The 22,432-nt window shown below is 38.0% G+C and overlaps 1 long non-coding RNA gene across 1 annotated transcript; it reads left to right on the top strand.

Annotated features, from left to right (window-relative positions):
* Positions 1–14,625: 14,625 nt before the first annotated feature.
* On the top strand, positions 14,626–21,794 carry LOC127384011 (uncharacterized). Its single transcript, XR_007889348.1, has 2 exons — positions 14,626–14,760; positions 19,670–21,794. It is a non-coding gene; the product is annotated as an uncharacterized LOC127384011 (long non-coding RNA).
* Positions 21,795–22,432: the final 638 nt, after the last annotated feature.

Here is a 22,432-nt window from a genome sequence, read left to right as displayed (position 1 = left end):
GAGGGACCGGGGGTAGGTGAACGCATAAGCAGAAGTCAGCGAAAATGTGCAGGAAGGGAAGTAAGAGTGTATTTTTCTTTTTTTTTCTTTAAAGATACCTGAAAGAACACCTTTAAAGGCCTTCGCTTTCCTCAGCTTCTGTTTTCATGTCATTCATGCCAAAGGACTCGGTCACGTTTGTAAAAAATCTTGTAGGTAGTCTCAGATAATTCGTGTGTTCATCTGCACAACTTCAAGACTTGAACCTAAATACTTTCTACCGAAGTTCACAGGAACTTACACATTTCGTCAAGTTCAATTTTTATTTTTATTTTTTAAAAGTCCACTTTAACAGATCAAAAGCATTTTATACTTCTAAAAATCCATTCCCTTCTTTAGCAGCGATCACATAGACTGTCCTTTATCGCCTGCCTCATAGCCAAAACTAGGCATTTTTTGCTCCTTTGATTTTTGTGTTGTCACAATTCCGAAGTTCTCTGGGTGCCATAAAATCTTCTAACCCAAAGAGCACCTCAGTTTTTAATACAACTAACATACACGGGGAAAAAAAGAAGAGATTTCACTGTTTGAGATCATCACATAAATGCTATGAGAAAGGACATGTGACTGATTCCTTACAGGTCACCTTTAATTTAGATGCATTATGTGTGTTCATCATTTTTTATTACTGGTTAGACTGCAAAATGTATAATGTGCAGGAAGTGTGATGTCGTCAAGCTAATGTTGCTGTCCAAACTCTTAAAAGTGTTGTTGGTCTAAAACCAAATCATCTCAGTTTCTACTAATAGTTGATACTCATTTTGCAGCACCTCCCATTTTCATGCTTCTATTTATACAGACGCCTCTAACACTTCTGTAACAGAGGTTTTTTGTACTTACATTTCACTTTCAAGAAATTATCACCAAAACTGAAAAAAGAATTAGAAGAGCTATGAGACAACTGGGATTTTTCTCAAAATTAGCATTTCTGAGCAAATTAACACAAAACCAGTCATCTGTTTATTTACATGAACAACTGCATATTAAAATAATATTCTCTGTGTGCCTCAATCCTTAGGGAAGTAGTTTATTACAAAATACAGAGGAACCTAATTCATTAATGTCAAGTAATGTAAACGTACACAGATTGCAAAGCTGAAACAGAAAAGTGCTTTAGTTGTTTTTTAAGATACTTCTCTGTCTAGCCACTCCATTTTCAAAAACCTATGGAATACTCATACTTGGTAATTTTTTATGAGTTACTCCACTGTTAGTCAAATTGTGCCATTTAATCAATTTAATGTCTTTAAAGACATTGCTTTGTACCCAGATTTTGAATGGAAGCAAATTTTCAAATTATGCAGAAAATTGCTTTTTAAAGCTTGCTTTCTTTTTAATACTTCCAGTGGTTTTGTGCATCCAAATACCACAACTTATTGTCCACGTAACTGAGTTTCTTTTCTTCATAGAAGCAGGCAATTACTCCTTTAGGTTAAAACCTGCAATATCTATACACCTCTTCCATGAGGGAACTTGTGGGGGCTGTCTACGCTGCTTCGTGCACCTCATGGAGCATTTTTGAAGGGAAGGAGGTTCACTTGATTGAGCTGGTAACAGTTAACAACAGCTCAGTGCTGAGCATGATCATCATGGGGATATTTCTGAGCTCCTTGCTGTCTCACCAGCTTTCTGCAGATCCTGGAGCCCACTGGTGGGTGTAGATCCCACATGGATGCAAATGTTGGCTGTGTTCTCTAAGATGAAAAGGGCACCGCAGCTCAATTTCTCACTGACCCTTTCAGTCAAGGGCAGGGGAAAGGGACACAGGCTCAGATTCACATTTGCTGTTTCCAGGCTACTGCTCAAGCTAAGCTGAGCAGCATCTTTCTGCCCTTCCGTTTGAGCCTGTGGCACTGTGCTGCCAGGAAAAAGAGAGCAAAGGAGCACAGCTGGATGCTGGGCACATACTGAGGTGAAATCCCAGCCTGTGTTAGTTGTCCTTCATGCCTGTATTTCCACAAAAAGGAAACCAAAGTGTCCAGCTGGGAAAAGAGCACTGGTGGGCCGCTGAAAGTTAACAGTGTGTGTCCTTGCCCACTGAGCAGTGTTTGTGCAGAGAACTGAGCAGCAGATATATATGCCTTTAGAGTTACAAGGGTTAGTACGCAACTGAGCAGGGTGTTTGGGTCATATATTTAGATTTAGGTACCTCAAATCTGCCTAAGTCAGGCTTAAGCTGCCTGAGTCCTTTATTGGATCTAGCCTGGAGTGACTTGCTAAAGGTCACATTGTGACTTAACAGTCAAGTCAAAAGAGGAACCCGTATCATATCAGTCATGGATCTGTTCTGCCTATATATATTATGTGATGTTTCACTTTTAAGCAATTTATTAAACTTATCTCTTTGAATGTGCCATCTCTTCTATTTCACTCCTCATTTCTCGTTTTAAAAATAATTCCTCAAATTACCTCTGTGCTGTCTCCACCTTGCGTGACCTAGCTGTCTTTTCCAAATGTCTTTCTTCTTTTCTGACTGCAGGTTGGACTTCCAGTCCTGTGCTCTCCATTTCTCCTTCCTATTCTTACTCAGTGATTCCTTCTCATCCATTGCTGGCCTCTCAGCCTACTTTTACCTGCCCAGCTGAATTATCAAATGCTCTAGATCTTACTGCTTATCACAGAATCTCTCATCCCTTCTGATTAACTTACCATATCACAGAATCACAGAACCATCACAGTTGGAAAGGACCTCCAAGATCACCGAGTCCAACCATCAACACACCCACACAAAACCCGCAACCAAGCACAACCAACCACTCACATTCCACCAGAAAAACATCCACAAAAAAACCCCTACAACCTGAGCTACTAGGCCATGCCCTGAAGTGCCACATCTACATGTTTCTTGAATACCTCCAAGGACGGTGACTCAAACACCCCCCTGGGCAGGCTGTTCCAGTCCTTGCTTGAAACATCCCGCTCATTGTTTGAAATGGCATTAGACATCAAGGCAAATCTGTTGGTATAGAAAAGATTTACTTGTATGCACAGCTGTATTTTCTGCTACTTTGCAATCCCTACTGAGTTACCTTTTTTCATAACTGTTGAGAGACTCGTCCAAGGGCAGCAGCTCTCTTCTTGCTGAATCCTCTTTTTGAGGCAGTGATACTCTGTCCACCTCAGCTTTGGAAGGTGGGAAGGCAGGATTTAAAGCTGGGCTCCATTCAAGTTCCACAGTTATCATAGGCACAATGGTGATAGAGTATACACTGATAATATGGTAGACATCAGAGGCACTAGAGGCAGATTTTCAGATATTTAACAATCTGTTTAGATTCCATTTTCCTGGTACATTAGTGGCTATGTAGCTCTAGTAGCTCTGGCCAAAGTGACTGAATACTTTTTGAAAAAACCATAAGTGGTAGGAGTTGACTTGACCGTATGTGAGAACAGTGTGAGGAGAGGGAAAACAGAGACTGAAAAGCCATTAATTGTATGTAGTTCATCTGCTTTAGAAACTGCTGTATGCTTTGAGAGAAATCACTTATCTTGCAGTGTTCCTGACTTTTCCCCTACAATTATATCACTTCTTAATTGTGTCTCTCCCTCTGTTATATTTCTGAAAAGCTAATGAAATAAAACCAGGTTTTCTTACTTGTATCCACATCATATATTTAAACTAGTTAATTTGTATTAATAAGGGAAATTATTCCCTCAGTGGAACAGATAAATGTTTGAGATTTGATCTATTGCAAGTAATATATTCTCAGATCCTTCTGAATATTGTTTGTGAAAAGAGATACCAACACTAATTTTGAAATCTTTGTTTCATGTAAAAACATTTCAGTGCCTGGTGTTTGTGACAGATACACTTCATTTGAAGAAGAATGTAATTAATTGTTATCAGGGTACTCTACGAACTTACCTGCCCAGGACAGTTAATAAATAAAATGTAAAGCCAAAGTGTGAAGCCAAAGCAAGTAAAATGGCTAGCATCACACTGCTGTGATGATAATTTTATTAGACATAGAAAGGAACCAAGGACAGGATTAAGCACTGGAGATTGAGTATCACTTCACTCTCACTTGTGTTCTTTGTCTAAATCTGCTTTTTTTCCAGAAAGTACATGTGAAAATCAGATATATTGCTAGTTCTTTGACCTCTTTGTTTCTAACCTCTGGCAAAAATGAGTAACTTCTGTTATACTCAAAAGCTAAATGTACTGTCATGTGAATCCCACATCTTTGCTAACAAAGATGACCTTTGTTTCATGGTTTCTTAACAAACTCCTTTAAAAGAGCAGAGTTTGGCTTCTAAGCATCTGACACCATCCAACAAATGGACATAACTTAAAATAATTTGGCTGCAGCCTTCTGCTAGCTCAGGCAATTCTATGCAATTACAACCAAGATTTGTTCACCTGCATTTCCTGTGTACATGTAACTTAATGAATCAGAGGGATATCTTGGTTGTTAGCAAACATGTCGCTGCAAGAGAACCAGTCCCTGGCTGCTGCAAAGCAACCCTTTTCATCAGGAAAGGCACAGCACTTAGGAAGGTTTTACTAGGGACACAAAACAGTAGAAGGTCCTGTCACATGGACCATTTGGAAGACTTGCCCCATTACTGTGAAACAGTGTATTAAACTCATTAAAAGGAAACCCAGCCTCCACCAGAGGAAGCTTCTCCTGGGATGAAGTGCTGTTGGCTGCTATGGTTACTAATGTGATCTTCCATTTACTTCCTCGTTCACTCACCTGCTCTCCCATTCAAACACCACACACAAGTACCTTCAGAGATATTTGTTGTTGGAACAGTGACAAACCTCATTAGTGGCAGCCATGCATAACCAATGAGGAAAAAAAAAAATATATATACATATATATATATATATATATATATATATAAAAATGAGCAGTGAATAAACAGAAGAAAGAAAAGTGCTGGAGTCGATAGGTATTGTGAATAATATTCTGTCCTTGCTGCTGTGTGAACTTTGTGTTCTCACTTTGGATCTGCATTAATGTTAGTCTTGCCTTATGTCTCTATTTTACACTTCGGTGCCTTGATCTGGCAATGAGCTCCCCACAATCAGACTCCTGTGACTGTAGAGCTGAGTGCACTATAATGATATAGATGAGGAAAGTATTGTGGTTTATTTTTGGTATCTTAAAGGGACAGAAGGTTATTTTGCTATTTCATTTTGCTTTTGGTAGCACTTCACAGGTCTGGCTCCCAACATTACATCCTTTTTTTTACCTTTTTCGTTCTTCTGAGCAGCGTCTCTAACTGTGTAATGGTTCTACACTCTGAAATGGTCAAATTCTAAATGAATTGCATGCCTTGGCGTTTGTTTTTTTTTTTTTCCAAATATCAAGAATAAAGAGGTTACTCCTTCCAAAAGCAAATTAAAATTCTTGTCATGTTCCATGCATCTCATCCTCCAAAAGGATAGTAAATATAAAGGGTAAAACTTTCTGACTAATGTCAGCTGTAAAATTACTTTTGTTCTGATGTAGCATTCAATCAAAGTTGAAAGAAATCTTTTAGTGGTTTGTTCTATCCCACCAAATAAGGCACTAAGTATAGCAGTATCAGCATTCTGGGCTTCAAAAAAGCTGTGGTTCAGGTTTCTCAAGAATATCAGCTTTTTCTCCTGACTGTGTTCAATTTGTTTTATAACTGTTTATTTAGGAAGCATGAGTAGTTACAAATCAATACATAAAGTACCAGAAATATTAAACACTACAAAAATGAACCTCTTGCCTAGATGAAAATGATGCAGTGAATACAGTAATCAGATTTTCCTTTTGAAATTTACAACCGGCTAAAGGACAAATTCCTAAGAAAGGGTCACAGCACCGCAGTGTAGGGCAATCTCACTTATCCCACTGAGAATGGCCTGTGTAGCTTTGTGTCTTTCTGCGCTTCCCCACCAGCCTGGTTGTTCTTAGGTGCTGCATTCTCACATGGGAGTGGACACAGCAGAGGTGGAGTGGTAGTGGGAGGAGAGTGTCTGGGAGGAGGTCCTTTCTTCCCCCCTCCAGGCCTCCTGATGACCTGTCTCAGGCAGCAGGGATGGAACTAGGATGCATACAGGCCATATTCTGTTTTTTTTCCTGTAGGTAAATTCTAGGTGACAGTGACTCAGACCACATCTCTTTCATTTTCTGTGTCCAAAAGGCATCAGCATTTTGTCTCAGATTAGCAAAGATACCAGTCTTCCAATGAAAGTTTTCAAAATATTTTTTGGTGATATTTTCCATATTAGTGCTCAATACATGGCTTTTTCATATCCATGTAGTAAGTATTAAACCTGCTGTGGTGGCCACAGCTTATTCAATTGTGAAGTGGTTCTTTAAGATGCTGCTCTGTTTTCCCTTACTGCAGCTATGCCTGGCTCAAATTCTTGAGCACTGCAGAGGCTTGGCATGATGCTGTGAGGGAACATGATGACACTTAGCATTGTGTAGACAGGCTCAATGAAGTGTATGAGGTTTCCGAAGCTTTCAACCATGGCAACGTTTGATTCCACCATGTCACTTGCCACCATGTCACCACATTGTGAAATGTGGGATGGCCACAGCCGTTCCTGCTTTTTTTTTTCTTTTTTTGTTTTCCTGGCTGTAATTGCAGTAAACTTGTTAGTCACAAGTTTGCTTCGACTTGTCATTTGTATATTATTAGAAATTGCTTTAGTTAAGTAGGCAATAATTCTCGGGAGAAGGTTTCCTCCTGACAAGGGATGGACTAACACAAACCTTTAGAACCCTACAAAAAGGCTTATAAAAATAAAAATTATGGCTGCATAAAAAGCCCAAAATAACCATTTCAGTAGAATCTTCATTGTCTTACCTTTCCCCTCTAGGGTACAGCTTGTTGATGTGTAAAATATCCCTATGCTATATAGAATTACAGGAGTTTTAATTCCATATTCCACTTTTAAATCCTGTGGAGGGAAGCAGGAAAGGGACCAGGCTGATATAGAGACTGGTATTCTCTATGGACAGAAGTATTAAAGGGAAAATCTAGGAAGTGACAGAGATCTTCTGATCTCTTAACAAGTTCTGTAAGCAAGAGAAGTTTGTGTAACTTGCTGAGAGTGCAGAGGTAGATTTGTGTAGCTATGACAGTAGCTTGCTCCCACACAGTATGTGTGCTTTTGTTGTACTGGAAGTTTGGGTTTTTCTGTGTCTTACTTCAAAGCATTTCCTGACTTTGTGTTTACACTGATTCTAACCTGGGAGTGTCTGTTTGCTGGAATAGGCTGTCCTGGCAAGGGAAATCAGACAGTTACCACTTCATCAGTGGGTGAAGCTCTCTGTGGGACCCAGGCAGATGCTGCTTAAAGAGGGGATTTGACCTTGTAGTGTCCAGTGGCACAGAATAAAATATGCTTGGTGGGGAATTATTCCAGGGAATTGATTCTTAATAGTACTGAACTAATAGTGGAGGTGGGTGTGGGAAACTGAGTAATACTGCCAGAGACCATTTAAGAGGGTTATATTTGGTGGTAAGCGAAATACTATGATTAAGTGCCAGCAACAGTATTTGATGCTCTATAAATAGACACATACACTAAGGCAGTCCTGCAGCAGTTGTTCAGTGCCTGCTGGTTTTAAGACAGTCAAGGCTACTGTTGCTTTGCCCCATCTTGATTCAACTGCCTCTGCAAAGCTGGCTGGTGCTGGAAAGGAAGGGTCAACACGTGGCAAGTGCATGTTTTGTATCTTCCACAGCTAGTGCTTTAACACCCTTAAGTGAAAGGAGAGAATACCAACTGTTACTTTTTGAGTGTACCTCTTTCTTTACAATTGTTTACTGGCACTTTACCACTTAAAATTGGGCCACCATTAAAAATTCTCTTCAGTGTTATCACAGAGAAATTAATGTAGCTGAATTTTCCTATCCTTGGAGATACAGTTGTGATTCGAAGCCACCTGAAGTATGAAAGGTGTCCTGAATTGCACAGGCCTGCCTCAATACATCTGAGCTGGGAAGTGCATGTGCGATATTTCTAGAAGTAATCATCCTGGCAGAATGAGCCATATAATCGGTATTGATTTATAACTGGATGTGGGAGGATTTGTTTATGTTTTCATACTGCTGCTGAAATGTAACTCAGTCAATTAGTGACCACTTTACCTCCTCTACACTGAGGAATACACGAGCAAAGAGCAATTGCATATGTGGCAGAATTTCAAATCTCCATATTGCTTAGAGAAGAGGGTAAGGGAAATGTAATTTTTTCCCACTTTTCCCTGCTGTGCCCTTCCTCCACCTTTGGAAAGGGCACATGGCTGAGGCTACTCATCAAAGGCAAGTTACTAAAGGAAGAACCTAGGAGATGTGATTTATGGAGGCTTCCATTCTTTAAGGTCATGAGTCAGGAATTCCTCCCTTGAAATACTTAGCCCTTAGGCTCCCTTCCCACCTTTGCCTGCTACTGTGCAGCCCCATTGACGTCAGCGAGCTGGCGCGGGTGTAACTGAAATGAATTTGCTCCTAAAGTTTAGCACAAGTTATCAATCTGAATGACTTCTTACATTTCTGAGGAGCTGCTTCAGGGGTGAAGGGCTGTGGTGGTACAGACAGAAACAAAAATTTGACCAAGACTTGAGTAACTGCTAGCCAGAGAGAAGAGAGATGAGGGGACAGGAGGAGATGGAAGAGAGGAGGGATGGATATTTGATAGCTCTTTATGTTATGAATTCATTCCTGACCTAAGTATTTATAAATGTGTACTCAGTCACATGCATGCAAACTGCTTTTTTCTGTTTAACATTTTGACTACGGTGAGGCCCTTTAGCGTTAGTCACTGTATAGACACCCAAGGTGACACAAAGTCATAGCACCTTTCTAATAATGCATAACCCAGTGGCAGATGCATTACATATACATACATGTAGCATGTATACAGGATGATGTAAAGCATATACACATGCATTATAGTAATGAGAAAGAACTTACTGCTGAAAAAGAAATGGAATACAGTGGTAGCTGAAACTGTAGTACTACATTGTATTACATATCCCTTAATTGTTAGATTTATGGGACATATAAGCTAATTTTAGTCAAGAACAACACATGTTGTCTCATGACTAGAGTGCTGCCTGTGCCTAAGCCAGTGTGTGTAAAGAGAATCTGGATGGCCCCATCACAGTTCTGTAGTTTTTATGCAAGCCCTTAATAGCATAAACCCTGAATAATATGAAACCCTGGATAATAAAAGCATTTGTTAAGTCACAGTACTTTCTATTCAGTCTTACACTCAGCAAGCACAAGAAGGCTATGGGAGTACTATGTTACACTCAGAAAAATTTAAAAAGCAAACAAACAGAATTTTATCTCACGACTGTGCATCTGCTGGTATCAGCAGGACATATTTAGCTGTGTTTATGCAGAAAGTAAGCAGGTAATTGGACTTTAGCAAGAGTCAGTGAAGTACTCTGATGGGATTTTTTTTTAAGAAACATTTTATTTTACAGTGAAAGCATTTTTACTGCATGAAATTGGAAACTGCTAGTAATATGAGTATTGAATTGGTTTATTGTTATGTTCATCACATATAGAAAATACAGTAAAAATAACTTTACTGAATAATGCAAGAAAATAGCATTTAGTAATAAATCTACAGCTGTGTTCAAAGGCCTAAAGAAGCACTGGGGGGCTGTATATGCCAATAATGCTATACAAATGCATTAGAAAGCCTAGTTTAGAAGCCTGGATTTTTATTTTATATTAATTAGTAGGCAAAGAATAGCAAAGAGCAGATAGTATGAGACCACCCTACTTTAATTACGCTTCTAAAGATACTCGTATCCCAAATACACAACCATTATTTCTTGAAATAGCTACTACCCAGTGCTGCTTTTATTTAAGTATTATTTTCACTAAGAAAACATAGCTCTGCTTCCTTTTTGCCCAGCAATTTTCCTCCTTTTGTAATACAGTGATATGGTTCTGCATAATGTCCTGCACTGTATGCAGGATTTTGAGTCACTACTGATAAAACCTAACATGTCATCTCTTTTTTATGTAGCCTGCTAAGTCTGCCAGGAAAAGGTGAAGACAATGAATTTCCTTCATGACTAAGGTTTAAAAAAAAAAAAAAAAGTGCTTCTGAGGAAATATTATTTCCTTTTTCAGTAAGCTTCCATGTTATTCTTCCTATACTGATAGGCTGCCAAGGCTTTTTTGTTAACAGCTAAAAAAGCTGGCAAGGCATTCCCTCAGATGTCAGTGGATTGTTCATACATCTGATGCAGGCACATATGTGGCACAAATGATTTATCGTGTTTGATTTTTATTTTTTTTTTTTTGTCCTTGGCATTAGTATCTTAAAAGCAAAACAGCTTGGAACTGCACAGCACTTCATTGCAAACAGTGAGGTGCATCCCTGCAGACTTCAGTTACTTAGCAAGGTTTTAATGGTAAGGGGCAGAAAGCTGTAAAGCAGCATAATAGCACTCTTCTCACTTCTATGTGAGGTGCATTGTTTCTTATAGGTAGGTATCAACAATATAATGATCTGATGTCAATCACACTCTGACTACTTTTTTAATTATCTGTTTCAGGGCAGGATTCAGCATCAAGAGGGAGGTAGGGAACTCCAGTTGTAGCAGCTGCAGAATATGTCAAATGCCATGCTACGTTATTTCTTAGCTTCCATTCAATGGGTGGAGAAAGTCTTAGTCTGTTCCAGTCTACAATGGTAAACTGAAATAGGAATGCAAGGGGGAGTAGGAGCAACCAAACATCTCAAAATGGCTTGATTTCCCTAAATCTGACCAATAAAAGTATTTTTTTTTTATTAACAAAATTATCTGAATTGTTTCGTAATGAGAAAGGAGACGCCAGAAATGCTTCAAAAGACCATTTTGGTCCTATTTGTGAGAAAGGTTAATAATTAAAAAACTGTCTCTGCAGTAGAAAAAGGAATGGAGTGACTTTCTAGGATGCTCTTAGTTGGAGATCACGGTCCTGAGAAGCATTAGAGAGCCAGGAATACAAGCTCAACGAAATTTTAAAGGACTTGGCCAGATTTACAGAATCAATTAATGAAAGTAAATCTGTGATGGAAGGAAACACTAAGAAGGCAAAACAGTCTCCTGGCATCTAGTAGGCACTACAGTCCCTGGAAAACTTGTTGTCTATGCTAGTGTGATGTATAGGATGCCATCAGAATTGTTACTGTGTGCTAGAAAATCTGATGGTAAAGTTGTGATAATTCCTATGTGACAGGCAGAACCCAAATACAGATTAAATATGCATCTAAGTATTAGAGCCAATAAAAAGAGGGTCAGTTCTGTAATAGTATTGTAGGAATACATATGGAATCTTATTAATCCTGCATTATCTTGCCAGGGCAGAAAGACCACAGGTAAATGTCACCATGCTTTGTCTAGAATGAGTACACTAGTTCTGTTCAGAAGAGACAGGTGTAATGATAAGCAGTTAAACAGTACATTGGCTGTCAGATAAGAATATTATAGCATACAGTTAAGAGACAAACAACATTTCCTTGCTTTTACAAGCTTTCACCTTGCTTTTATATGTGATGCTATGAAGATTTTGCCAATGATTGGAGCTATAGATACAAAGAGCTGAAAGTAACTTGTTCTCTGAAGGATGGAAGTGGTCAGTCTTCCTAAACAAGACTGGAGGATCAGGAATAGAAATGTTTTTTCAACCTCTGAACTCACTTTCGATATGATGAGTTTTTTCTGCCATCTTATTTAAGGTCCTTTCCTTTATTAAAATCTCTGGATCAGGGAAGATTTCAGGTTTAAATTATTATTATGACACTTATTATGTCATACAGGACAGAGACACTTCCAAAAACTCAGGGTAACAATAATTTCCAAAAATTTCCTTAGATTTTTATGCCTTTTTGCACTTTGGCTTAAACAACTAACAATTTAACAAGCATTCTTTATCATAACTAAATATGCCTAGTTTTAATAAGCAAAACCAGAAGAACTACTAATGCACTTACTAACTCTGTTGTGGATTAATGCTCTTCCAGTGCCCTGTTGGTCTACACTGATAGGGAGGTAATTGGTTTATGTGCTAAGAAAGCTGATTATGTTGCCCAGACCCTTAGGGTTCTGAGCAGGGGGAGGGGCTGAAAGATAGAGAAAATATGTAGCCCAGAAGGATCTCCATGTGGGAAGATACCTATGACCTGTTCAAAATCTTCATTAGTTTAAAATTTACTTTTCTCTCACCTACTTCCTTTCCCACCATGCTCCATTATTTATAAATGCTAAAGACCATGTGTACTGCTGTCTTATCTTCCAGAGAAAAGCAAACTGGAGGAACCAAATACATATTAGAAAGGCTGAAGTCTCTGAGGTTGACCATGGGATACAGCAGCCTCAAGCCAAGACAGAGAGAGGGAAAATCATGGAAATCAGGAGAGGTCAGAGTTGTCATTAGCCTAGTATTTGTGAGAGTCAGAGTCTGTAATTTTCTTGGGCTCTCTGCTCTCACACAGGCATTTTGGAAAATTGTAATTCTGTAAATGATTGCCTGAAAAAAGCAGAACTAGGAACTGCTATTCCCAGCAAAGCTCCAGTGTAACACAGAAGGAACAGGCAGGCACACTGCTGCGTGCTAATTTAGGTAAGATCCTGCTGGAAGGACTTTTAAAGCCAATCAGGCCAGGCACTCCAAGCACAAAGAAGAAGAGGTCTAATACATTTATATCCTAACTATTGCCCTGCTGTGGCAGATAGAATTTAGTCTGTCAGTTTGTATCTAATTAAACTATGAAAAAAATTCAAATCCTGTTGCTCAAAGGCACAGTTAGCTTGATAGTGTCTGATGTGTCATGCTGGAGTGGCTGATATGCAAATCAGGATCCAAAACGTTTGCTGTTATGCTCATCCAGGTGTAGGCAAGATCAAAGAGGCTCCTAAAGCCTTTGATTTCAGTGAGGGCAAACTGGGAAATTTGTCCAGAGCTTATAGACAGGTACTGAGGACCCTGAGTAGAGAGATGGACAAGAACACATAAGACACAGGGAATTAAAAAAATCTAGACACCTTTTTTCATCATCGAAGTGATATTTCTAATTCAACATTGCATTACTGACATTCTGAAGAATCTTTGACTGACATCTTTGATGGGGTGATGAGGTGTCTCACAACTTCAGCTTCAAAATTATTCAGAGTATTAAGGCCTGGGACATGAGGGTCTTTGGATATCATAGGCCCTAGACTCTTTCTTTTGGTTGATAATAGATGTCCAAGGGGATAAGAATACCAAGTCTGAAAATTGATTAAGAGACTGCTTTTTTAATTGATTGACCCCCAAGAGAAAGACACAGGGAAGCAAAATAAATGTTTGTGTTATAAATTACCCCATTTTTTACTACTTACTCAATTACTGTGGAGTTCAGAATAGGTATATTTCACTTACTGTTTCTTCTAAACTAGCAACATTTTCAGTCTCTTTGAATCATACTCTTCTATTTTGGATGTACAAGTAGGACAGTTTCAGAGGTAAAGCAGCACTCACTGTCTAGCAGGGTTAGACCTAAAAAAACTTAAATATTAAAACCTTAGATTCTAAACCTTGGTGTCTCCCACTTGGCTCTAGATAAGAAAGCAAAAGATTAAAAAGTGCTCTCTTTATTGATTGAATTGAAATTGGATATAAATATAAAAATTTTGTATATATATATATATATATAAACATAAAAGGGTAGGTCTCTGGCTTTGGTTGGGAAGGGCATTGAATTCAGTGCAGTAAAGGATGCCATGGGTGGTTTGTGAAGAGTTCATATATATTATATCATGTACAGCAGATGTAAAAAACTTCCATGTTCCTAGCCTTGGACTAGCTGCCCCACAGACTCCAACCTTTTCCCTTGATGCCTCCACACTGTTGTTCCTATGGCCTCATGCCAGCAAAATCACTGCTGTGGTGGTGGCAGATTCTCCTAGGGAGTGTCCAACACATCCAAGACTGACCTCTTCATGCCCTGTCTCCCATTCCTTGGTTGTAGTGGCTGGCTGACCTGAGGAGACCCATGAGTCACTACACAGCACTCATTGTGTGCCCTGATCAGCACTGATAACATCACACACAGAAACAACCAGCAGGGTCTGGGGCAGGTCCTGAGGTCACCTGGAGCATAACTGCAGGGAGAATGGGATGGTGGACAGTACCAGCTGTCAGGGGAGGATGCTCATCAGAGGATCTGACATCTCTTCTTTTCTCAGCTGGCCACCAGCAACTATTTATCTCCCTCTCCTCTACTTCCCCCTTCCCCAAAAGTAACATTCAACATAAGAGCTAAGGTGTACTATCAGCTGCTGCTAATTGCCCCTGCTAATAATTCTTTGTGCATGTGAACCTGTCTCAGCATCTTCTGTGCAACAAAAATAATCGTTGTCAGTTTAAGGACATTTTAGGTCCACATTCTCAACAGCCTTTGTCTTTGGTAAATATATTTAATGATATATTGATGTCCTAATTACTGAGAGGGAAAAGTATTGTTTTTAAACCTCTCATCATATCTACTTTTTCTCCTACACATTTGCAGAAATGCATCCCTACTATCACAGTCTGATTTTTGTACAGGAGGAAATACTGTCTTTACTTAACACTAGGAATATGGAATTCCCTATCTTCAGGTATGGAAGAAAGAGATAGGAAAGCTATTATTTCCTGGGTTGCTTGCCTGGCTGGGATTAGAAGACCAAGTCTATCATATTTGCCCTGGCATTGCCTCTGAAGAAACTAAATCCCAAGGAGGTGTAAACCTACAGGGTAAGTATAGGTTAAATCCATTTTCAAAGTAACTTCATGCTGTCAGCACTGATTTTTCTATTTACTTCAGAAGTCAACAGATATTTAGATCACTGGAGATTGGATTTCAAGTCAGTTTCACATGATAGAAGCTCTATAACATGCATAAAAGAGTATCGCTATAGAGTCTTGGACCAAGGCATCTTGATTTTATCTGCTATGTTGAATCTTTTTTATAGAAAGCATTTTTATTTTTGCTATAGGAATGTGTAAATTGGGCCATTGTAAAGGCTGAAACCAGCCACATTTCAGACAAACAAGCTTATTTTCCTAATATTTCAAAAGGATCGTATTTTAAAAGGTATTATATATAATAAAGTAGGAGATAGTCACATTTATTGTTATGTAATATGCAAACAGTTTCCTGTTTAGTATAAAATATGTTTCTTCATTAAAATAATGTTTGTCTAGTACTATCAAATAGAAACTGACATTTGAGAGAGTGGTGGGGTTTTTTTGAGGGCAAATAAATGTGTTTGGTTTATTTTGAACAAGATAAAAAGATTGTATTCCTCATCCATGAGAGAAAGCTCATGTTGTTTTTCTTTTATATTTGACATTTTTATAAACTGGTCATATCCATTAAAAAAACTTGAAATCCAACACAATGGCAAATGCAACAAAATTAATTAATTCTCATAATTTTACTTTAGTGTAGTAAAATTATTTAAGTTTTTGTCTTGTCCACTGCAGCTGATACACAGTTGCCTAGCATGAATAATAATCCACAGACATCTGTGGCAGTTAAAATATCTAGGAGTTATGAAAGCTGTGCCAAAATGTTGAAACTAATGGAGCCTGCTAATTCTTTTTATATAATATTGCAATGACAAGTGACAATTAGATCATGCATTTTAACTGAGTGCTCATTTTTACTTGTAATTTAATATGAATATCCATTCAAGTGTTTAAAGGAGAGTACTATATAGAGCAGCCTTTAAAATATTTGTTCTACAGTAATTACATTGTAAGGAATATTTTTTTATCTCAAATTTCAATTCATGCTGAAGGTCAGGCTACTACATTATGTTTTAGCTGGTATTTGCCACATTAGCCTTTTTTCCTAATAAACACCTTGTTGTCCTGTGTATCATAAAGATATATATTCTGTGTCACTGAGCTGCATACTGTCATACAGATTTATGGCCTGGATATTTCCATATTCCGTGTTGTTTTACAGATTAAACAGCTTCAAGATACTGCCCTGATTTAAGGCATCCAACTTACAATACAATTCTGCCAAGTTAGTGCTCCTTTCTGACATCCCGGGGCAACTTAGATTTCTTTGCACTGAGTAACTCTTCAAGTCTTGATTAGCTTAAACAGTAATACAATCCAAGAAAATTACATCTTTAACTCCTAGAGGTAAATTTAAGCCACCCTGGTCTGCTACTAGCTGCAATCAAGTCATAGAGTCATTTAGCTTGGAAAAAGCCTTTAAGATCACCAAGTTCAACCATTAACCTAGTCCAAGTCCACCACTACACCATGTCCCTAACACCACATCTACACATCTTTTAAATAGAAGTCATTGAAATTTTGATTAAAAGTGGAATGCAAATAATAATAAGAGTTACAATACATATTGTGTCAAAGAAACATCAATTACTCTTGCAATGTCTTTGTGTGAAGGTGATTAGGAAACCATAAATGTAACATAGAGGAGGAATTACATTAATTGTTCAAGACATAGCTCTTGATGTAACACATCCGCCTAATGACAGCCACCACTAATGTAACAGGTGATATCTTTATATTAATATAATATTAACATGATATGGTTCTTTTTTCCCTCTTATGCATTTGCTCTGTTCATTACATAAATAAATCCAATCAACAATTGAGCACTCAGATAGCACTTTGCAAGACAAGAAGCCCTTTGCAAAAAAATGTTGACTTTCTAATATAACAGGGGCAAAAAGGGATTCCCCCTCCTTTCTAGAACTTTCAGGCACAACAGTTAGGATAGTAACAATTTTTATTACTTTAATTTGACTTCAATTAATTCAATGATGTGTCTTCAATTTGCTGATATGGAACAGCTGAACTATTAGGACTATAAAATAAACCTTTATATCGAATCTGTGGATTTTCTTCTTTGAGATGTGGATAATTTGCTACTGGTGGTCATTTTAAACTTTGAACCTCATGTTCTTACCTGCAGCACTGCTATGCCTTCAGAAAAGGGTATAAAGTGTTTAACCTGAGGAAACTCCTGTAGGTGCTGACTCCTATGACAATAATGTTTCCTTTACTGGAAAAGATCGTAGTCCTTTGGGGAATTTCCACCTTGTTGTACAAGTCATCTGTGCTGGGTTGACAACTAGATTCATCACATTTAGACTGAACTTAAATAAGGCCATTCAGAAAATGTAACTGTACTGGTGTTAAGGTAAATTAACCCTGATGCATTACGGTATTAAATTATTCCAGTTCAAGAACTGTTGTTACTTGTACCGTTATGTTTAAGGACGAAAAATTAAAATCTCTGCTAGATCATCATATAGGAATGTGTAAGGCACATTATATTTTTCTTCTATATTTTAATAATAAAATACAGTTATTCTCACTGACAGGCTTTGTTATCTATATTTTCAGAATTACTTATGTCTTTCTGTGTAATGGAACTGGCCTAGAGTAGAGTGTAGGAGAGCAACTGTGTGTCCATGGCTGGAAAGAATACATATTTCAGAAGATGATTTAGCATATCTTCTTTCAAAATCCTGTCATCATAGTCATAGAAAGATGTTCAGAATTAATTTAATGCAAAACCTTTCTCATTAGTTTCAGACTTGTAGCAGCTGGAGCAGGACATTTTCATTTTATATGAGCAATTCTCATTATAAATGAATGGAATGTGGATCACTGTTTCCATATTAAGAGATGGTTCTGCCATGGCTCATCTTTTCCATCAATAATAGATACCTGCCACCCCTGGGAGTTAAGAGATACTAGCTGGTACTGACTGTTTTCAGATATTTCAAAATGGGATTTAGGCAAAGGTTCTTCTGTTAGCAGTTTGAATCATTATTTGACTTTATTCAGTTTGCAGATGCAAGTAGGGCATTTTTACAGTGTACTTTATTAATTCTTTAAATTAGAGATTATCTATTCGTCATCTGTCAGAGGCAGATTTACTGGGATGGACAAAAGAATTTGTTAGACCTTCCGTCTCACAGCTTACCCCATTAGCACTGTCAGCCTTCATCACAATGGTGAAAAAAAATGTATCTGTACAGTAATGTTTTCTCCATAGCCACATCATCACAGTTAAAGCCTATCCATAGCAATGCTTTGATTTACTCAAAACACTTCTAGTTTTCCATTACAGCCTGATGACACTTCTCCCAGTCTTTTCTGAGTTCTGACAAGTCAAAAGCATACTATAATTTATCAGCTAAGCAGTTTGTAGGGATCCCAGGAAAACACTATCTTATATTTGGTTGACATTGTGTAATGCTGCTTTAATGCTGGGGGTGGGGTGGGAGTGTCTTTCTGACCAGTCTGAGGTTTATTTCTAAAGGATTCCCAGCAAATACCAGCATGCATATAATTCAGAATCAGTTTTGCAAGTATTTTCACTGTTCTACTAGTGACTGTCCCATAACCAGTACCATCAGGGAGCAGCAAGAGCCAAGGTGTGGAAGAGAAATACCTGTAGGGGCCAGAATGGAAGTGGAAGCTCCAGGACACAAATATTTTCAGAGGTGTTCCTTAGAGGAGAACTAGGTCACAGCAGAATTTCAGTCAAACAGAATCAGCCACATCCGTCCTTTGCATGAGTTAGAAAAACTATGCTTAAGTCCATGGAGTTGATTCAGGATTAAATGTCGAATGTGATACAAAATGAGGTAGTCCCAGTGCCATAAAAAAAGTTAAAATAGAATTGCATGGTATGTACTTAGAGTCTTCATGGCAGTAGCTGTACATTCCCAGGGAAATGGCTAAGAACTTTACAAGGATGGCTCTCAACTATGCAAAACAGATGAGAACCTCTTCTTAGCTGTAAACAAACTTGCTCATCTGGTGTCTGAGTCCTCAAAATTTGTGTGTCAGTGACCTCTTACTAAAAGTTTTTAAACTCTTTGTCTTTATTCTTGTTTACTTTTCCTACTAGTGAAATGTAACAAGTATATAGAAATAATTAAGATAATACATATCCAGAAAAATGTATTCCTATTTTTACAGGGATGCTCTGACAAAAGAATTCCCTCCTGAGCTGTTATCTGTGATGGTATTGTTATCAGTCAGCTTTTTTCTTTTTCTCTTGCCTGCTCACAACTGTTCTTCAGAACGTGATCATTTCAGATCTTAAAATAACATTTCACCTACTTTATTCAGCAATACATTCTGAAAATTCACATGAGAAAAAGTACATTTCTCGTGATGTTGTGGGCTGAGATATTTACACTAAAGGTTAGCATGTATGTCAAAAGAAAGGTTTGGGAAAGACAAAAAGCTGCTTTTGTGCCTTTAGATTTCTGAAAAACTGAATTATTTTTAACTACCCCCCATTTTTATATGCTGATGTGTGTAAAAGGTTAGCACTACTTCAACTGTAGAGATGAAGGGGAAGGAGCAGAAATCCTGTGATGGAGAAGATTACAATGTTCTAAAAGGATATATTCTCCATACAACTTTACAGATCTCAAGTCTTAACATAAGGAGACAGTATGTAATAAAGGGGAATTAAAATGTTCCTCCTTCCTGCTGGCTTCCCTAGTTGGCAGCCAGGGAGGTTTTTCAGCCAGGAAGTCCTTGACTGCAGGGGAATGTAAGATTCTGAATTGTTTTTTCATGAAAAGCCTATGGGAAAACATGTATTTGCTAATGGTTCTGAAAATGGTAATGGATTATTATCTTCCTTTAGATTTGTTTTGTCCTGATCACAACATGAACAACAGAATGTTGCAGCAGACACATATACAGGGCAGATTGTCCAGGTGCTTACCAGACTCACTGAAAGTAAAGGAAGTTTGCTGTCAGAGTTCTTGACTTCATCAAAAATTTGGGATGTGACCAGCACTTAGCCTGCAGGACGCATGAGTGTTGCTGCTGAAGCTCACTGTGATAGTGCCTGTGCTGTCTACATCTGATCAACACACATTTCTGTGACCTCTTCTGAGATGCATGTAGCTGTTTGTCAATGCATACAATGCTGTGCATACTCTGCCTTGCACAGTGCTGTGAGCAGGGAGCTAAGCCTGGCATGAGTGCTGCAGAGGCTTCTCTAGCCAGAATTCCTGGCAAGAATTTTAAGGAAGTTTGCTTGCAATTAGCTGATATAAGGATATAAGCAGTGATTACTTGCAGCAGAGAGCACAGTAAGCCATTGTCAAACTGTAATGGGAAAAGAAGATGGTATTTGTGAAGAGAAACTAAGTATTTTATTGTGACTGTTCTTTATTCTCAACCGTTTACAAAATTAAAGCAAAGTACAAATGCTATTGTTGGTGGTGTTGCCCTTGACTGTTTTTCAGTTAGCATTAAGCCGTGTCTTTTAACAAATGTATAAGAAATACAAGTAAAAATTTGCTTAAAACTATTATAAATTTTGTTTTGGTCATCACTGTGAAAAAAGTCTTGTTCTGTCTCTCTGAATCAGCAGTTTGTTAGTAAAGACTCATCATATGAAAATAATTGCTCTGGATGCATAACGTTTAAAAAGTACTTGGCAAATCAGGTATCACAGAAAGCTGGATAACATGCTGGAGCCTCTCTGTGCTGTGGTCTGGGCTGTATTAGAAGCATGTGCCCACACACCGCAGCTCTGAGTTCAGATACCATTGAATGTGGGCAGATCATGGTAAGATAGCTAAATAGTTTCTGCCCATCTCTGTTCTACTTCTTTCCTGAAAGCTTGTATTTCCCTGATAAGGAGAGGTAAAGAGCCTGAAAGTGCCTTTAAAATTGCATGGACTAAAGGTACAGAAGGTGGCTGAGGTGTCATTCCTTTGTGAAATGTGTGTCACTGGACAAAAGGGAGGAAGCAACTGAAAACAAAACGAGGTCTGAAGTTCTGCACGGCCATCACTTCCTCTCTTGTACAGGGCAGATAGAACCTATTTCATTTATTATTAAAACTCCTGCTGAATTTCTAGAAATTGATATCAGGTAAGAATATATTTTGCATGGAAAAGTGCTGTAGGATACCGGTGTGGAGAATGTGGCAGCCAACAACTGTGGGAGTGTTTTTATTTCATCTAAGTTTGAAATAGGAGAACAGGATAGACTGCTGAAAGCAACTCTAGCAAGGCAATATCCAGTATCAAGAGAACAAAATCCTTTTGTTTTCTGACCTCAACCTCATCAAACAAACCAAGAGAAAAGTATTACTGAACTGGAGGAATCTGTTTACTGGAAAGACTGGCTTTACAATGGCATCTTACAGTACAGATGATGTAGGAACAGAACAGCTCCCTTCTAGAAAAGTGAAGCAGCAATGATGTACAGATGACAGCACAGTCAATGGAAAAGCATGAATTACAAATTAAACCTTGTCAATAATTTTGATTCCTTTATTTAGCTGACAGCTGTACCTAAAATTTTCTGTTACACTGAGGTAAGGTGTTTCAAGGACTGTTTAACTGACACGTGCGTTTAATTTTATGTGAAATGTCCCCGTTTAATATGCTTGTGCCTTCAAAAATTAATGCTGTGGTTGAGTGAATAATGGTGAAAAATACCTATCAAAAATTAATGTTAGTTTTCTATAATGCAGAGTTAACGAAGCTAAATGTTTCTCAGTGCTTTCCTGCAGTGAACGCTGGAAGCTCCTGATCACCTTGCTGTAAAGTCAAAGACTTTCTTTAGTATTTCTGCTGTTTTCCCTACCAAACAGGCTTCATTATATGGATATTTTTATGCTCTGTATCTTAATGTTCTTTGGTATATGTAATTAATCATCTAAGCTATGTACTTTGCCTCTTGACTGAATGATACACTTTTGAACTAGGAAAAATATCGTGTATAATAAATAATGCTTTTTCACATTAGGTTCTTGTATAAATTTCCTGATTTCTATTAAGCTTTATTATTTTTCTGGGATTTATGACCACGTTTGAATACTTATAAATTAGTGTAAGTAACAGCAGCCAACTGAATTATCTGCTTTTATTCAAAATCACTTATATTATTAGTAAAAATATAAATATATTAATTTAATCCTTCAAAGTCTATTTCAATGTATTATGAAGACTTCTCCACAATTTCATTCATGTTTCTAAGAAATATGTGCAAAGAGACAGAAGACAAAAATATTTTTCTAAAATAATAACCCAAAAGTTATAAAATGTACTTCTGGTTTATAACTTTAGTGAAAAAAAATAAATTGCTATAAATTACAGGATGGAACTCAGCATCTGAAAGCAGTGATAATACTTTGACTTCTCACAGACTCATTTCATCCTGTGGATGAGCTACACACACCAAAAAATGTATCAACTTCAACAAATTTGTTGCAATAAATTACATGACCCTTCCTCACACCTGCAGAAAAGAGTTGGATAAGCAGCTGAACTGAAGGTCATCATCTCAACCTCAGGCTCTTGTGCAGCACCGCAGTGCAAGCAGGTACCCTGCGTACCTTGTCTTGTGTACCTGAATGTGACATTGTGCCTTTTTGATTTGACAT

The sequence above is a fragment of the Apus apus genome, chromosome 1, assembly GCF_020740795.1.
Source record: "Apus apus isolate bApuApu2 chromosome 1, bApuApu2.pri.cur, whole genome shotgun sequence".
In the NCBI taxonomy this organism is placed as follows: domain Eukaryota; kingdom Metazoa; phylum Chordata; class Aves; order Apodiformes; family Apodidae; genus Apus; species Apus apus.
This window is presented reverse-complemented; position numbering and strand designations above follow the sequence as displayed.